This window comes from Brienomyrus brachyistius, chromosome 4, assembly GCF_023856365.1.
Source record: "Brienomyrus brachyistius isolate T26 chromosome 4, BBRACH_0.4, whole genome shotgun sequence".
NCBI lineage: Eukaryota > Metazoa > Chordata > Actinopteri > Osteoglossiformes > Mormyridae > Brienomyrus > Brienomyrus brachyistius.
The window spans coordinates 39205008-39222745 of NC_064536.1; the positions used below are offsets into that span (position 1 = coordinate 39205008).

Genomic DNA, 17738 nt, shown 5'->3' on the forward strand with positions numbered 1-17738 from the left:
TAAAGACTTCTGGGCTGACTGACTGATTTTAGAATTGATTGCAATCTTTTATTTGTCCACTATGTGGTAGCAGTACACAGAAATGTTCTAATTCTATTATTACAGCTGCATGATGGACTGACAAAGTCTGCAGATATACTGACATATTGCAGTACCACCATATCTGTACCCGTAATAAAAACAGTGACAGTGAGAAAATCATTTGTGTTTTTATACACTGACACACATTTTTACAATGTGGTCTTATGGACAACATTGACTGCCATATATTACTAATAAGGGGCGGCATGGTGGTGCAGTGGTTAGCATTGTTGCCTCATGCCTCTGGGACCCGGGTTCGAGTCTCCACCTGGGTCACGTGTGTGGAGTTTGCATGTTCTCACCATGTCGTCGTGGGGCTTCCTCTGGGTACTCCGGTTTCCCCCATTGTCCAAAAACATGCTAAGGCTAATTGGCGTTGCTAAATTGACCATGCGTGTGTGTGCGAGTGAATGGTGTGTGAGTGTGCCCTGCAATAGGCTGGCCCCCCATCCTGGGTTGTTCCCTGCCTTGTGCCCATGGCTTCTGGTATAGGCTCCCCGCAACCCAGTAGGATAAGCGGTTTGGAAAATGGATGGATGGATTATTAATACCCCTATGACTGTGTGAACTTTTATATGTAATACAACTTACAAATGTCATGATGTACCAAACAGGACTTAAAGATGGATGAGAAAAAGCAACAAAGAACCTTAAATAATTTTTCAAATGTTTATTGTTTTACACAAGTAGCAAAGGGGTTCATAATAAAATAAAATATGTTGGCCTATAAAAAAACAAAAATTCACAAGAGACAAAATGAAAAGCAAACAAACAGCAGGACATGACAAACTTTCTGTGGTCAATCATTTCTTTAAGAAATCGGTATGGGCACAGAACCTGCTCAGTATTTGGAGGGGAGCGTCTGTAAAAGCACAAAAAAGGAACACGTTCAGCAACGGTCTCTGCAAGGGGATTCAAACCCACACGCTTTAGCGTTCGGACACCTACAAATTGTACAAATGAGAAACTTTAAACATTACAAGCTAACGTTAGCTGGCTCACTGGAGAAGCTCTGCAATAAGGGGAAACGTGTCTAATTTACGCCGTATAAGCTACCATTAGCTAACTAGGTAACAGCTACCATAACTCCAAAGTTTAACTGAGATGTCAAGAAAATCAGTTACTAGCATACTTGACATTGCAACATTTAGTCCGAGCCATTACAAATGTAAACCATATAATAAAATTTGAAATATACACGCCAATACGGTAAATAATAACCTTAACAACACCATATTCGCTGCAGCCTCCCGGATCCTCGTCTTCCGGGTCGTTTGCAGGGTGCGCGTGACGTCAGAGGCAGAGCGTGCTGCAGCTCGTACTGACAAGTAGCGACAAACGTAACAAATATTGCGGCAAATGAAATACTTTGGTGTACGGCAGAGGTGCAGAGTTTGCTGGAAATTTTGACGGACTACAGTATCCAGGAACAACTAGATGCAAAATACAAGAAGTCCGAGATATCTGTTAAAATACGGGGCTACCTTCTTATATGTGCAGCACGATTCAATTGTATTCGCTTAGTTGCTTACTGGATAAATCTATGAGGGCTGTGTGTCAATGCACGCAAGACAACCCCAGATAAATCGCAAAATAAGGACAATCATGAGCTCCGATATTCTGTGCAGTAGTGCTGTTCTTCAACACAAAAGACAACGCAGGAAACAGAAAAGCACAACACAGAAAGTAGCACGGTGATAACGAAAGCGTGTTCAGGCCTGAAACTTTAAGTGCAATGTGTGCGCTGATCTGAGAGGCAGTCATACTAAGTCACAGTGAGTACACCCACAGAGGCGATCCTACTGGGCCTCTTGTTTTCGTATTGATCCACAGAAATTAAAAGGACCTAATGCAGTGGCACTTTAAAAATAATGTGTATAATAAATAATAAGGACTGAAACAAAGGCCTGAGGATAGACCCTCTGTATGCAGCACAGTCTCACCTCAAGTAACTGAAAATATGTCAGCTACTTTATACTCGTGCATAAGAGAAATATGTAGGGCTGCCAATTCTAACGTATGTGACGTGACACACGCTCTCTGACTCTCGCACTCATGCCAGAGATCTTTCTTTTTATTATTTTTTTACTTTTTTTAATTATGCATGCAAGAGATCTTAAGACAAGTCTATATTATTCCATTATGAACCTAAAATTTGCGGCATAAAAAGTGCTGTGGTAGTTTCAAACCATACTGACTACAACTAATGAAGCTACCCTGTGAGCTAAAATGATATTTTGTAAAGACCAACTATCAGTTGTTTTATGTTGCTAAAATAAGATTTCAAATATTCTTAAAATATCTGTTGCTGTAAACAACAGAACAAAGACAACATCAACAATGTTTTCCTTTTAACTGATAAGAAATACACAGAAAATGCATCAGTGGACAAACACACATCGTAAAGATTATAACCTCTGACAGTATGTACTGGCCCTCACTGTTTTCTGCAGTGTCTCTCCCTCTCAGCTCTTCATTTCACACTTTATTTTTGTTTCTGCAGAAAATAGCTGTGAGTTACATGAATGACACAGGAAACCAAGCAAACTGACTTAAATTTTTTAAATATTGCCCCTGCACTTACATGTTCGCCCCATGTCGGTGTGGGGTTTTCTCTGGGTTCTCCTGTTTCACCCCACAGTCCAAAAACATGCTGAGGCTAGTTGGAGTTACCATATTGTCTGTAGGTGTGCATGTGTGTGAATGGTGTGTTTGCCCTGCAATGGGTTGGTGCCCCATCCTGGGTTATTCCCTGCCTTATGGCCATAGCTTCCCAGATAGGCTGTGGACCCTCATGACCCTGCACAGGACAAGTGGGTATAGAAGATGGATGCATGGATGGATAATATTAATGGATATGAACTGGATACTGTCGTTCATGAAGTCTTCTTTACTCCGGCTGAAATTTTAATTTTATTACTGAAGGAGTCTATGCATTGATAGTTTATGTTCTTGAGTAACAGTAATGTTATGACTTGATGAAGCGCTAGACATTCAGCCTTATGATTTTATCACTTCCTGTGTAAAGTGTCCACTCCCCCTTCACTCTGCCTGCTGTGTGTGAGAATAGAAACGACAGAGACAGTGAAGGTACAGAGGATGAGGAAGTGAGTGTCAGTCTCCACAGATCTGGGCTCAGTGACACACGCACATATGGATCCTCTGATGGTCCTGTTTCTTCTCATTGCTGGGCTCACAGGTGAGTGTCACTCATTACAGTGGAACTGAGTAGAGATCTCTCTCCTGCTCCTCCACACACTGTCAGCTGCAGTTTGGAGATCATGATGGAGATCTGCTGCTAGTTACAATAATGTGGTCCTGGATATTTTGAATACTTTTTGATGTTTAACAAATGACACATTCTTGCATACAGTGGAAGCCACTTATTGTGATCACGGTAATATGGATCAAATGCTTGGCACAGAGCCATTCCTGTACAAATACTGTTTAGATAATTCAGTTATAGTAATCAAGCAGTCTGCTAACACTGATCATTTTGGGTCCTTTTCGACATGACGACCTATAGAAAAAATGAAAACGGAGGTAGTAATTCTTTTTTTATATATAATGTAATTTCACTTTGATCGTCCTGTAACTTTGCTTTGCGGTAACCTGCCTGCTTCCATGGACTTACATGGAAAGCTAATTGGAAATTAAAACTTTGTGATTTAGAACTGAGATGCTTCAGGAAACTAGCCATAATACCCAGCCCTAATTACTATAAATTACAAATACAAAAAGTGCAAAATGTTGAATGGTACATTTTGAAGACCAACTGCATAACATTACAAAGTACTTTTGCAAAACTGTACTGAAAACAGTCTCTTTAAAGCAGGTTGTCATCAGCATGAACAAAAATACAATAAAAAAGACATAAAAATTCTACCCTGCATATAAATGTCACTAAAGAAAAAACTACATATGCAAATCTTGCATAAAATGTTGCCAGAGAAAAGGTTTAAATTAACCAGTAGAACCTGCAACAAAAAATATAGTCTCTCATCTGTAGTGCATTTGTTACATTCATAAAGAAAAAAAAGGTCAGATAAGGATAAGTGAACTCACCATTCACTATGTAAAGTTCCTGACAAAAATTATAAAATAATGAAACTCAGTGATACAGGATGTTAAATACAGAAATAGTAGATGACAGGGTTATGTATTTATATTGTAGATTTTTTTGTCGCTGGCAGTGTTGCTGACTTGTTCATTCTAGAAGCCCGTTTTTCAAAGCAAGTGCTTTGTTGGAAAGTGTGTTTCCATCCAGTTCCATGAAAATGTTCTGGATTACCTCAAAGGTGTAGCGGAGCTCAGCAGGGTAGCTTAGGTTCAGGGCATATATCAGCCCAAACAGCATAGCGACAGCTAATGCTACATTATCAAGATCCTTCAAAACCTTGATCCCCTCAAGGATAATGCCAATATCATCTGTTTCCTCATTTGAAACATGTTCTTTTATAACATAAATACCAATAGTAGTGTCCTCAATGGTCTCGTCCATGGCTCCTCCATCTATGCACTTTAGAAGAGACAAAATATGTGATTAAGACCTAATATCAAATCCTTGGTGATTTATTTAACATTTCTTGTATTGAGAAATTCCCACCAGAAAAGCTAGAATTTTGAACATTTCATTACAAGCAAAAACCAAGGAACATTTTAATAAGAAAATGTAATATGAGAAAAAAAAATCCCCTTGTACATACCACATATTCTCGCACAAGGCTTTCAGGATCTTCACCCATATAGATACAGACCCCTTTAATGATGCACTCTCGTCCAGCATCTACATCATCACACTGAAAGGAAAGAATTTGCTTTTAAGTAGAATCATATAACAAAGACAGTTGACAACAGTCACACATATACAGTGTTTCCGCTTTTAAGTGTTTGTGTTGTCACTGATTTATTAGCTGAAATCATGTTAAAGCAGAAGCACAACCTTTTGGGTTTGAAGAATTATATTTTGAGAAGCACGTCATATGACCAAGCTTAATTTTTAATTTGTGTTTTTGTAGTTGTCAGTTTTGTACTTGAAATGTCTAATCTGACTGAAGTGGTTCATTTACATGCACTTCTAAAGGTATTCACAAGCAGTTTTAATGTAACGATTGAGTTCTGTAAACAAAACTAGACTAAACCTGAAACAAAAAGATGCTAATAATATCCAATAGAAAGTCAAAATATAGATTTCTTTTCCCAGTATTCTCAACAACTTACCTTAGCCAATTGTTCAACAACCGTTTTGAGCTGAACACCTAGCTTGCCACCTCTCTTTTGGAAGAGCCTCATCAGCTTCTCGGAATACATGTCAAGCTGGGACAGAAATTTTGACTGAAGTGGGACAGTAGTAATTCGCCTGAATTCTGCATTGACCTGAAAACAAAAAAAGTATACATAATTTAAAATGAATAGAAAATGTAGTAAATAAAAGTGAAGTTTGAAGTTTATTGACAGTTGTAAAACTATTTAAATTTTTAACTTGTTAAAAACATTCTAAAAATCATAAATTGATAGGTATGACATTAATCTGACCTCATTGACTTCAAACAGAGCAGGCCACCTTTCCATGAAATCTCCCACCATTGGTGCATCTCGAACAACTTCGTGTCTTCTGTGAGCGAATGTCCTTTCCATCTTGACTTTCACAACCTCTCGGTTATTCTTCTTCTTAACATCCAAGAGAAGAGCTTTTTGCATGGCCTCCAGACTTTCCACAGTTTCTGTCCATGGGTATGCAGGACAAAAATTCACCTCTGCTCTCTTGGCCTTTTTCACACCAAAGGCTGCACTGCGATTTCCTGCAGGTTTGTTTTTTAAAGAGTTAACTGTGACCTCTGGGCAGCCCAGCTTTCTCAGGTGTGTGCGGTAGTTTGAGAGTTTATATTTCAAACTAGTTTTCCATCCCCCGTATCCAGTGCAAGACCCCTTCTCAGTTAAACAGGGGTGTTTCTGGATAAGACTCTGAGCTACCTGTTCCATTTCCTTATCTCTCACATAGACTTTATACTGTACAATTTCCTGCACCAAAGAATCAAGGATGGTTGATTTCAACTTGGGGTCTGGAATAAGTGTTGTGCCGTTTTTAATGTAAGCCACATTTGCCTGCTGAAGTTTAATTTCAGCATCAAAGGAGAATTTTGGTACATAAAAAACATCGGGCCAAGAGGATCGAGAGCTTGTAGATTCACTGGATGACAGTACATCTGTATCCACAGTTCCACTTGATAGTGATGAAGAGTCATGCACAGAAGGAGGACTGAGAACTTTGGGTGTTTGGCCTGGATTGAAAACAGCAGGTGTATCTTCCTGCTGTGTGGAAGTGGGCCTTGACATATCAATGACTTTAAGAGTACCTCTGTCTTCTACTTCTGAAACAGATGTAAGATTAAGGAACTCATTTCCAAACAAGTTATCCATGAACTGAAGTCTGAAACGGCCCTCAAGTCCACACTGTGTCATCAATAGACGCAGGAAGTCCACATGGAAGAGTCAACCTCTGAGAGCTGCCATCAGACAAGATGATCTTGAGTATCACAGGGGTCCCCATCTTCAGAGCAGTTTACTCTGCACACAGACATGAAAAGGAGCAAATAGGAAGACACCCAGTGATTTGGCACATTTCAATTATTTATAGATAAGCATTTCTAAAAACAATTGTATTATCTATTATGAAACCAAAAGTTAATCAAGTTGTTCATACAATGTTTGCACTACAATTACAAAAGCTATTCCAAATAACCAATGTGAGTGAAAATCAAAAGATGAATGAATTCTGAGTAAACACTGTGTAGCAGGTGAGGTTCATCATGCTGCTTCCTCCTATAATAATTTTTTTTAAATGAGCAAAATCAAAAGCAAAATACAACATCAAATTGTTCACTACTATCCCACCTTTTATAATAATATGCCTTTTCAAAGTCACCATGCGAGATGATCCAATCTTGTAGTCATTTAGTGGATAAATGTCCTTAAGTTCACTCAGTGTCACAAGGTTGAATGTTCTTGTGGGTGCTGGGCTGAGGTGAAAGGCTCTATAATGCTCTCGATACCAACCACATAACTTTTTCACAATGTAGAATACATTGTCATGTACAATGCAGATTTGACAAATTTCACTAAATTCAGTCAATCCACACATTGCTCCATGAGCCAGTATCATTCCCTTCCTATAGGTAATGCCCTTGTATGTCACACACTGTGTAAGGTGAACCTCTGGTTTGTCAGAGAACTTTTGCCTGATGATCTGTGCAATCTCCTCATTTAGCAAGTCTACAGGTGAAGTGGATACAGCAGAGACCTCTAGATTAGACTTGTTCAGACATGGTGCACTCAGATGGTAAGCAATCATCATCTGATGCTTTGTGGCTAATGAGAGGGGCACATTCTTAAAGCAACTTGTGTGTTTGACAACTTTCTTGAAAAAGCTGTGTTTGCCCTCAAATCGCATTGTCCACTGACTGACAAGTGGACCAAACAGCCTTATCATTTGTGGATAGTGCTCCAAAAAATGGTGTTTTGGGAGCAGCTTGATGTCTGGGAACAGCTCTTGGTATCGCATCCTATGCTCTGTGATTTTACACTCTAAAAATGCCAAAGAGTCATCATCATGTACAGGGGCCACAATAAGCTCTATGATGTCCTTCAGATCCATAAGAACAAGCCAAGCAGGCTCACCATCAGGTACATGTGATCCAACCAAAAAGGGCAAGAATCGGAGCAAGCTCCAGTTTTCATGAGCATTCCCTCCCACTGTTTTTGTACTAGAGAAACTTTGCGAGATGACATGAGGTTTATTTGTCTTATCAGCCCATTTGTATGTAAACTTCAGTAAGGCATTATTCAGATCAGCTAGTGTGAAAAGCTTTTTAGATATCAACACTGTTAAGCAGTGAGCGAGCTCTACTGGAATAATACCCTCAAAAACATCATGGGCAAGATCAGGTGGATAGCCAAAAATGGCATGAAAATGAGAGAGATTTTTTGTGAACACACATTCCTTTTTCACTCCACAAAAACTTGTACCTGACTCTTGGGCTTGAGTAAGATGGGTTTGATAAAGTTCCTTTGTTCTTAGACTGAAAGTACCGGATGCAACAGAATATAACTGAATATCAGATCTGTTTCCCGTGCAAAATCTGCAGTAATACTCTACAGAAAAACTCTGCAAAAACCCTGCAACACTATGTGCTCCCAGGTTGTCAGCCACAACACTGAATACTGTCCCTTGGACTGACTCACCCAACAGTGGGACAAAAATACCTTGCTCCTCCAGAATTTTTAGATCATGAAGAAGAGGCTCAAATACTTTTTCATAACCATAAGTTTTAACATCATCACTTTTGCACAATACTGCCAAATAGATAGATGATAGTGAAGAGTGAGACCCCGGAGGCAAGTTAGCCAACACCCAATAAACAGCACAAAGCTTATGTTTTTTTCTCGAGGTACCAAGGGGATTGCAGGTTTCAAAGTCATCTACATATAAATTTACAATGATCCGTGGTTTTTCACAGGCAAGAAAACCATTTTCTTTAAATATGGAACCATCTCTTGAGGACTGAAAAACTCCAGAATGTGTTTCCTGCTGCTTTTGATAATTCTTAACATTATCAACAATATCCCTTTTGCTTAAAAGCTGCTCCAAGGTTTTCAAAATTGGGACATACTGAAAACTACGTTTGTTTTTTGCATTAAGACAATATTCGACAGGCTCTACAATGCTGAAGTTCTGCTTGTAATACTGCTTACGCAGGTAGGCCGTACTTAAAGGACCTCCTTTCTGAATAGAGCTTTGTACAGGGCCGTCAGTAGAAATTGCCTTTACAATCTCATTAATAATACTTTCGTTAACAGGGAGGTCTCTCTCATCAAAGATGCGACTCACTATGTCAGAAGATAAAGGAGCAGTTGCAAAACAAATCAAATGATGAAGTTCCCCCAAGAATTCATCAACAGCTTTGCTTGGAACATGAACCAAATGCTCTAACTTTAGTAAAGCAGCAGCAAATGTCTGCTCTATGATCTTCTGCAAATCTTTGGTGGGACAGTGGTGGATTGAATTAGCAGCAATATCTGGCTCTGGACCTACACACTCTTTACTATAATCTTCCAATGCAGGAGGACATTCTACAGTTGCAACTACTTTAGGTTTAAAATCAGCTAAAGTGTGGTGGCAGTGTTTTCTGTTTTTGTGCGATTTAAATGTACAATAGATATTTGTTTTAAAGTCACAGCCTAAAAACATGCAGGTGACGGTCTCATTTCTTTTAAGATGTGCATTAATATGAGAAAAATAATCTCTCTCCGATGTTAAATTGCTACAAGCACAAAGGTGGCAACTTAATATTCCCTTCTCTTTGTGAGTGACCCCTGTAGAGTGGATTTTACTTTGATGGACAATAAGGGCATTCCAAGACTTAAATGTGCATGGACAGTTCTGATATGTACATGGAAAACGAGAACTATGTCCAAAATGTGGATGTTTCAACTTGTAGTGACTCAAAAGCTCTAATCTACTTAACACAGTTTGTGTGCACCCCTTACATCTCCACACAGGAGGTGCCAAAGTCTGTAAGAGATAAAGTTCTGATGTGAGATGAAGATATTCATTAAGCATACTAGATTAGTACAAATTAAACCAAAAAGAATTGATACTTACCATTACTGAGCCTTTGAATATGATGAAAAATATAATGGGGCCTAGGGAAAAAAAAAATCAAAATAAAAAATTTGACATAAATTAATTCTGAGACCACATACAAATAAAGTCAGTGCAGTTGTAACACATTCTGAGTGACAATGCGTTTAATAAATGCAAATGGCATATTTATTATGTAGATGTATGAAGAAATTCAATGTGGCGCCGCCCTTCTGGCATTCATACATTTCATTCAGAATAGTCAAAGCAAGCATTCCCCAAATTCTATTGCATGTAATCAACCTGAAGCATACAAACACACAGCAAACACCATTTATGCTTCCTCCAGCTGTTTTTTTTCTGGCTAAGTACAGTTATTTATGCTACTATTTACCCACTATTCTCACTAAACCGACTTCAACTCAGCTGTTTTAGTGCATTACAAACATTGTCACTTTACTCCAGCCATACAGAATTATTGTTATTCTGTTCAGATATAGATTTTTCTGCTCATTTGTTAATCTGACTGCTCATTAGACATTACCGTCAATTTTAAGATCTCTGATAAATTTTTACAAAAATGGCTTTATCATTATTTGCAGGTCATTATATAGGTCTCTTAGTGATAGCGATCTTTTTTTATGATGAAAATGTAATAAATAATAATTACGTCATCGTGAATCAGTAATTGTGGATTTACCACAGTCTCTATGAATAAACACTATATTTTGAGGCTGAATTTTAAAGCTCTTGGACTGGATATGAATTAGGGCTACACGATATATCGTTTTAGCATCGTCATCGCGATGTACACACGTTCAATAGTCATATCGCAGGAGGCGCGATGTCAAGTAACGCAAATTAAATTAAGCAGCGCGCCAGCGCTTTTGATATTTTTGCTAAACTAGCAAATGCCACGAAGTGCTTATTCTTAAACAATCCACAAAGGTTTGTCAATACAGGGGTCACCAACCTTTTCGAAACTGACAGCTACTTCACGGGTACTGAGCCATACCAAGGGCGACCGCGAGCGGGGGCTGGGGGGGAGAGTGTTAGAGGTATTTCGACTAGCACGAGAAGGGGGAAGGGGTATTTAAACTTGCGCGAGTGGGCAGAAAACCTAAGCTCTATGGTGATTTGTACTATTTTTAGAAATGCCTTGCTGGTGACCCACTTCCGGGTTCCACGTCGTTCGCGGGCGACCCCTGGTCTAATATAATTTAGACTAATATAAGATGACATGTGTCACGTTTGTATCCCAGGAAGTTCCGCTGGGTTATCTGATATTTTTCCAGAAAAGAATGCGAAGCAGTGAAAGCTGGTTTTCAGTTAATTTACTTGGTAAATAAGTAAGGAATAATTGACGACGGGCCGTTGAATTATTAGAAAATAATGCACACCCGAGGTGGTAATGCGGCCACGACGCGAAGCGGAGTGGCCGTTACACCTCGGGTGTGCATTATTTTCTAATAATTCAACGGTCCGGAGTCAATTATTCCGCTTATACTACGGTTGCCACACCTCAAGACATCGATCAGATGATATATTTCAAGGGATTCGTCCGGTTTTTCTACTTAAATCGCTATTGTGAGTAGGATTATTTCTTCCGCGTCTTATCCAACGACTCTTTTGCTAGTTCCAAAACGTCATTTTAAAGCTGGCAATGGAGGCTTGAGCCGTTGATAGCAGACTAATGCAGTTAATAATGAAGTTATTAGAAAGAGAGCGAGAGAGACAGAGAAAGAGAAACAGAGAGAGAGAGCTTGTATGAATTAGGCTACCTCTGTGTGTCCCTCAACAGTGTTCTGAAGCACCGTCTCTAAACTGTAAGTCTGCTTTAAGATGCAGCGCTGTTATTACCTCGCTAGTGAGAAATGTCATGTGTAGCCTTTAAGTTGGTACACTAGGCTAACTAATACTGCTGCAGCCCAGTTGTTGAAAGTTTCATATTCACCGTAATTATTAAAATTTACTTTCGGAAAATCGTCTGTCATGTTGTTGTTTTTGTTAGTCCTGTGTGCTGTATAGGTACTGTATGCTAATTTCCGTTATTACAGTTAACTATGCGAAGTGATATGGAACTGTAATGCGGTCAAGAGAGCTACCTGGAACTACGTTCGCCGTGCGGTTATCTGAAAATAATTGCACACCTCAGAACGTTCGTCAGCCAATCAGATTCAAGCATTCAACGGTCCCGTAGTATAAAAAGTGAATAATACAATAAAATACCACGAAAAACGCCAACGCTGCGAGATCGGCCACCGCAGGCAGATCTCGCGCACTACAAGAAGTAAATGTCCGATTTGACTGCAATCTGGAGTTTATTCTCCGCCCCTGCAGCCACTCTGTTTTAATCCCTAATTTTAGATACAAGTATAATTTTAAAAAGGGCAATGATTAAGTTATTATAAGTAAGGAATAATTGACGACGGGCCATTGAATTATTAGAAAATAATGCACACCCGAGGTGGTAATGCGGCCACGACGCGAAGCGGAGTGGCCGTTACACCTCGGGTGTGCATTATTTTCTAATAATTCAACGGTCCGGAGTCAATTATTCCGCTTATACTACGGTTGCCACACCTCAAGACATCGATCAGATGATATATTTCAAGGGATTCGTCCGGTTTTTCTACTTAAATCGCTATTGTGAGTAGGATTATTTCTTCCGCATCTCATCCAACGACTGTTTTGCTAGTTCCAAAACGTCATTTTAAAGCTGGCAATGGAGGCTTGAGCCGTTGATAGCAGACCAATGCAGTTAATAATGACGTTATTAGAAAGAGAGCGAGAGAGACAGAGAAAGAGAAACAGAGAGAGAGAGAGAGAGCTTGTATGAATTAGGCTACCTCTGTGTGTCCCTCAACAGTGTTCTGAAGCACCGTCTCTAAACTGTAAGTCTGCTTTAAGATGCAGCGCTGTTATTACCTCGCTAGTGAGAAATGTCATGTGTAGCCTTTAAGTTGGTACACTAGGCTAACTAATACTGCTGCAGCCCAGTTGTTGAAAGTTTCATATTCACCGTAAATATTAAAATTTACTTTCGGAAAATCGTCTGTCATGTTGTTGTTTTTGTTAGTCCTGTGTGCTGTATAGGTACTGTATGCTAATTTCCGTTATTACAGTTAACTATGCGAAGTGATATGGAACTGTAATGCGGTCAAGAGAGCTACCTGGAACTACGTTCGCCGTGCGTTTATCTGAAAATAATTGCACACCTCGGAACGTTCGTCAGCCAATCAGATTCAAGCATTCAACGGTCCCGTAGTATAATTGGCATTAATTTGGAGCAAAATCATCTTAATCTTTGTAGAATGATTAATTATTCAAATACAGCTATTCAACTAATTAGATTTCATGAAATCATGAATTTTAATATCGCGATATATATTGCAGAAAGAATAAACATCGCGATGTGATTTATACCAATATCGTGCAGCCTTAATATGAATGCTTGGAAAACTTAGCTAGATCATCTAAAGGGTAAGCTATCCATCTCAACTGGCATATTACACTCTACCATTCACGAGAAGCAATAGCAGGAGGGGCGCCAGTCTAAGTATTACAGCTTCTCGTACAAAAACCCAAACAACCCTATTCTATCAGGTTTTGGCTCCCCCCAATCAGCACTGGCCTCGGCCAAGGCCGCTGCTGAACTAACAACTCCCCCTGAAGGACAAGGCAGTGAGACTCTCTTGCATTCCTCTCCCCCGATCCCAAGGACTTACCGCTCCCTCCCCCCCATCCAACGCCTTCGCCGCTTCATACCCCCAGCGTGAACAGGCGGGTCTGTTGACCAGCGCCTACATGGCTGCAGGACCGGATGGCTGTCTGTCTCTGCTGGACTACCTCCACCACCCCTTTTCCCTCACCCGTTGCAAGTCGTGTCATTTTTATGTTGTAAGGTGTGACCATGTGCTTATGTTGCTGAGGTGTTTTTTTCGGTTCCCACAATGTCCTCCCCACTGGAGTACAGTCTGGGGGCTGCTTTTTTATTCTCCTCCTCTCTCCTCATGTTACTCTGTTTCTTTTCTTCTCTTCTCTCCTCCCCTGTCTCCCGGCCGGTCTACCCCCTACTGTGATGTTGTATATGTAAGGTCGGGCGATGGCCTGTTTTTCGCTGGTACTTGTGACTAGTGACATGGTATATTGCAACAGCAATAAAGGGTTTGAATCAAATCAAATCAATCAAATCAATTTCCTCGTCTCGTCACTCCCAACTAGCTCGTGTGAAAAACCAGCACTTCGTCTCCCAACATCTTATTTACAAAGAAAACTTAATTAAAACTTTCGAAATATCTGTTTATTGACAGCTGGCGGCTACTTTACAAACTCTTACAAAAATACAGAAAACTTTTTTAACGGTTTTCAGACCGGGTTCTCACTAGCTAGCTCGGTACAGCACATGAATGAAATGTTGAAAATGTAAAATAAATGTGCTGAACATATCACCCACCTAGCAAACAAGAGATTAGTTTGGTTTGCTTACTTGTTTCGTAAAACAATCTCGAAGGACCTTTTCGTAATTGAACGTCCTGAGGTTTTGGCGGCTTCTAGCTCAAAAAAGGCGCAATATTTCTTCTTCTTCTGTGTTTTTGAATGGCGCAATCAGGTCTATGTCCGCCAGCTGCATCATCGCCACCTGTCGTTAACCAAGTAGTAGGGCTTTCTGGCGCCTTTTTACAAACATTCAACTTCCGGTGGTGAACAAACTTAATTACATCGCGTTCAGTTTTTCCATTAAGACATTTTCAGTCAACGTGATGAAATCTAGCACCAGCATTATTCTTTCTAAACATGTAAAATAAACTTGATTAATTTATGTTCACAGAGTGGACATGAACTTATTGGGCAGAATGAATTAAATTTATTATAGTAAATCCAAAGACCCCTGATTTCCCTTTTTTTCAGTGTAGTGACTGTGTGTGAGTGTTTGCCCTGTGACAGACTGGCATCCTGTCCTGGGTGTTCCCCTGCCTTGTGCTCTGTGCTGCCTCAGATCAGCTCCACACTCGCTGTACTGTACTGACCCTGTACTGGATAAGCATGTGGAAGATGGATGGCTGAACTAAAATACATTTAAATACTTTCTGTATCTCATTCTTAAGTCAAATACCACAGAATTAAGTTTACAAATGAAGCCTTAGTGTCACAGGGGTGTGGTCGTCCCACAGTGACAAGCCCATTCATTCACCTCATCTAGGCCTTTTACTAGGGATTTAAGGTCCTGGTTTTCCTCTCAGACCCTAGAACACACTCCCAGACTCAGATTCCCGATCCCACATCCCGCTGTAGCCCTTCCCAAGATCCGACACCTGTTTTGTTTTCCTGTGTCTCTCCCTTGTTCTTGTGACAAAATGACAGTCTTTGTCTTTTAAACATCCCCGTGGTTCTAATAAACGAATGTGACCCTAATCCAAGCATTATACAAACATTATACAGTTACTTAGAGATACTGCGATGTGGAAAATGTGAATTCAGTTGGTTGTTCTCCCTGCAGGTGCTGACAGTGTGTCCACAGTTGGATGGGTGACTGTACAGAGAGGAGGATCTGTCACCATCCCATGTTTCTATGATGACAGATATAAGGCACATGTGAAATCCTGGTGTAAAGGGAGTTATTGGAATTCATGTACTCCCATAGTACACACTGACTCTCGACAGGAGGGTAACGTGTCAATCAGAGATGATCCTGACCAGCGAGTCTTCACTGTGACCATGAACAATCTGACAGCTGGGGACTCTGGTTGGTACTCATGCTTTGTAAATATTAGTGGAGCTTCAGATGTTGGAGATCGGGTTTACCTGTCAGTCACTGAAGGTAAGATGTCTGTACAAAATATCTGATCAGACCCTTTTCGTACATATATTTCTATATAAGTATGAATGCAAATGTCCATTGTTTGAGCTGAAAATGACTGTAAAGTTTTTATTTGTAAATAAGGATGGAATTAAAATAAATACAAGGAATGAATCAGCCAATGATAAGCTGCATTTTTGTACATTAGGGTCCAAATATGCACATTTATCATTTATGTGATAAATACAATCAGAGAGAAGTAACAGTATCAGTTTAAATGGGCTACATCAGGGGTCCTGCAACTTTCAGGGGGAAATTTGGGGTTTGGTGGCAGGATTGACTCTCCAGCCACCGGAGAAAACTTCACACTGTTCCATTCCATCCGAACTAGTGTGGAGCTGAGGTATCACCTGCCGTACGGCTGCTCTCAGGTTCTCATCCCTGAGGAGGGTCATTGTGTGGTGGGTGTGGCAACACGCTGTATCACGACACACTTCTTACCTCCCTTCAGGGGTGTAAATTTCTATCCATCCATACATCCATCCATACATCCATCCATCAATCCATACATCCATGCAAGGAACAACCTAGGATGGGACACCAACCTGTCGCAGGGCATGCACACACAGACACACACACACACACACACAGACCTGTACTCATATCTTTGTGGGGAGTCTCCATTCATTTCTATGGGCACAACCCTAATCCCGACAATGACACCCTTAACCCCTACCCAGCCCTAACCTTAACCATAAGTAATCAATCAAAATACAAGACTCTTGGCATTTTTAGTTTTTTTTATTGCAGTCACATATTTTTAGAGAACTCAATTTCTCCTTATGGGAACTGAAAAAATGGCCCCCACAACGTCAAAATGACAGGTTTTTATTACATTGTGGGGACATTTGGTCCCCACAATGTAATGTCTATCTGACCTTTACAAATACTCAGATACAGCCATTGCGCAGTGGGGAGCCAGCACAGTGAGGAGTCCCTGGAGGAAACCCCACGATGACACGGGGGGAGCATGCAAACTCCACAGACACAGAGCCATAGCAGAGAGTCAGACTCTGGTTGCAGATGTGTGAGGCAACAGCACTAAGCACTACATCACCGTGCCATTAGCAAAGCAGATTTTAATATTCTTTGTTTAATATTCTACCTTTTTATTAATTTGTGCATAAATGGTGTAATAGGGAGAGAGAGTTAATCAGCCTGGTAATTTTCATACTGTTCCTGCAAGTGTGTCCACACTGAGACGGGTGTCTGTACAGAGAGGAGGATCTGTCACCATCCCATGTTTATATGGTGACAGATATAAAACTCATGTGAAACACTGGTGCAGAGGGTATAATGTGAGGTCATGTACTCCCATAGTACACACTGACTCTCCACAGGAGGGTAAAGTGTCAGTCAGAGATGATCCTGACCAGCGAGTCTTCACTGTGACCATCAACAATCTGACAGCTGAGGACTCCGATCGGTACTGGTGTGGTGTGAAGCATAGTGGAGCCTCAGATGTTGGAGATCGGGTTAATCTGTCAGTCATTGATGGTAATGAAATGCACAGTATGTAACATGTCATTTAGCCAGAAAGGAAGGACATTAACAGAAATATTAAAGGAAAAGATGCTTTAATATTATAAAAATCTGCATTTTATTTTCATTCAATGTGATAAACGAGACTTGGAAGAAGTAACAAGTGACAGTTTAAATGAACGACTACATGGGGTTAAATATGATAAGTAATATGTTAAGAAATGTCAGTTTATTTGACAAACATTTACATATGCATGTTGTAATGGGCTGATATTCATAAACATTTCATTGCTATGCAAATCTTTGAGTGTTTTATCGGTGTGTTCAGGTCCTCCAGGGCTGTCAGTGGACAAACAGGAGGTGACGGGTGTGGATGGAGACAGTGTCAGTGTTCAGTGTTACTATGGAAACAACAGAAGACATAGGATGTGGTGTAAGATTGGGGGCTCCTGTGCATCAGAGAGATCAGTGAGTTTGGATGGGAGGCCTGTCCTGATCAGGGATGACACAGTAAATAAAGTCCTCAGTGTGACAATGAGTGGGCTGGAGAGGAAGGACACTGGCTGGTATTGGTGTGCTGCTGGAATCCTGCAGATCCCAGTTCATATTACTGTTAAACGTAAGTAATTCATTTAAATCTGCATGTGAATCATTTATGCTTGAATATAAATAGAT

The 17738-nt window shown here is 40.3% G+C and overlaps 1 long non-coding RNA gene across 1 annotated transcript; it reads left to right on the forward strand.

Annotated features, from left to right (window-relative positions):
• Positions 1–1395: 1395 nt before the first annotated feature.
• LOC125739751 (uncharacterized) lies at positions 1396–15538 on the forward strand. Its single transcript, XR_007397279.1, has 3 exons — positions 1396–1856; positions 2585–3280; positions 15222–15538. It is a non-coding gene; the product is annotated as an uncharacterized LOC125739751 (long non-coding RNA).
• The last annotated feature ends 2200 nt before the right edge of the window (positions 15539–17738 follow it).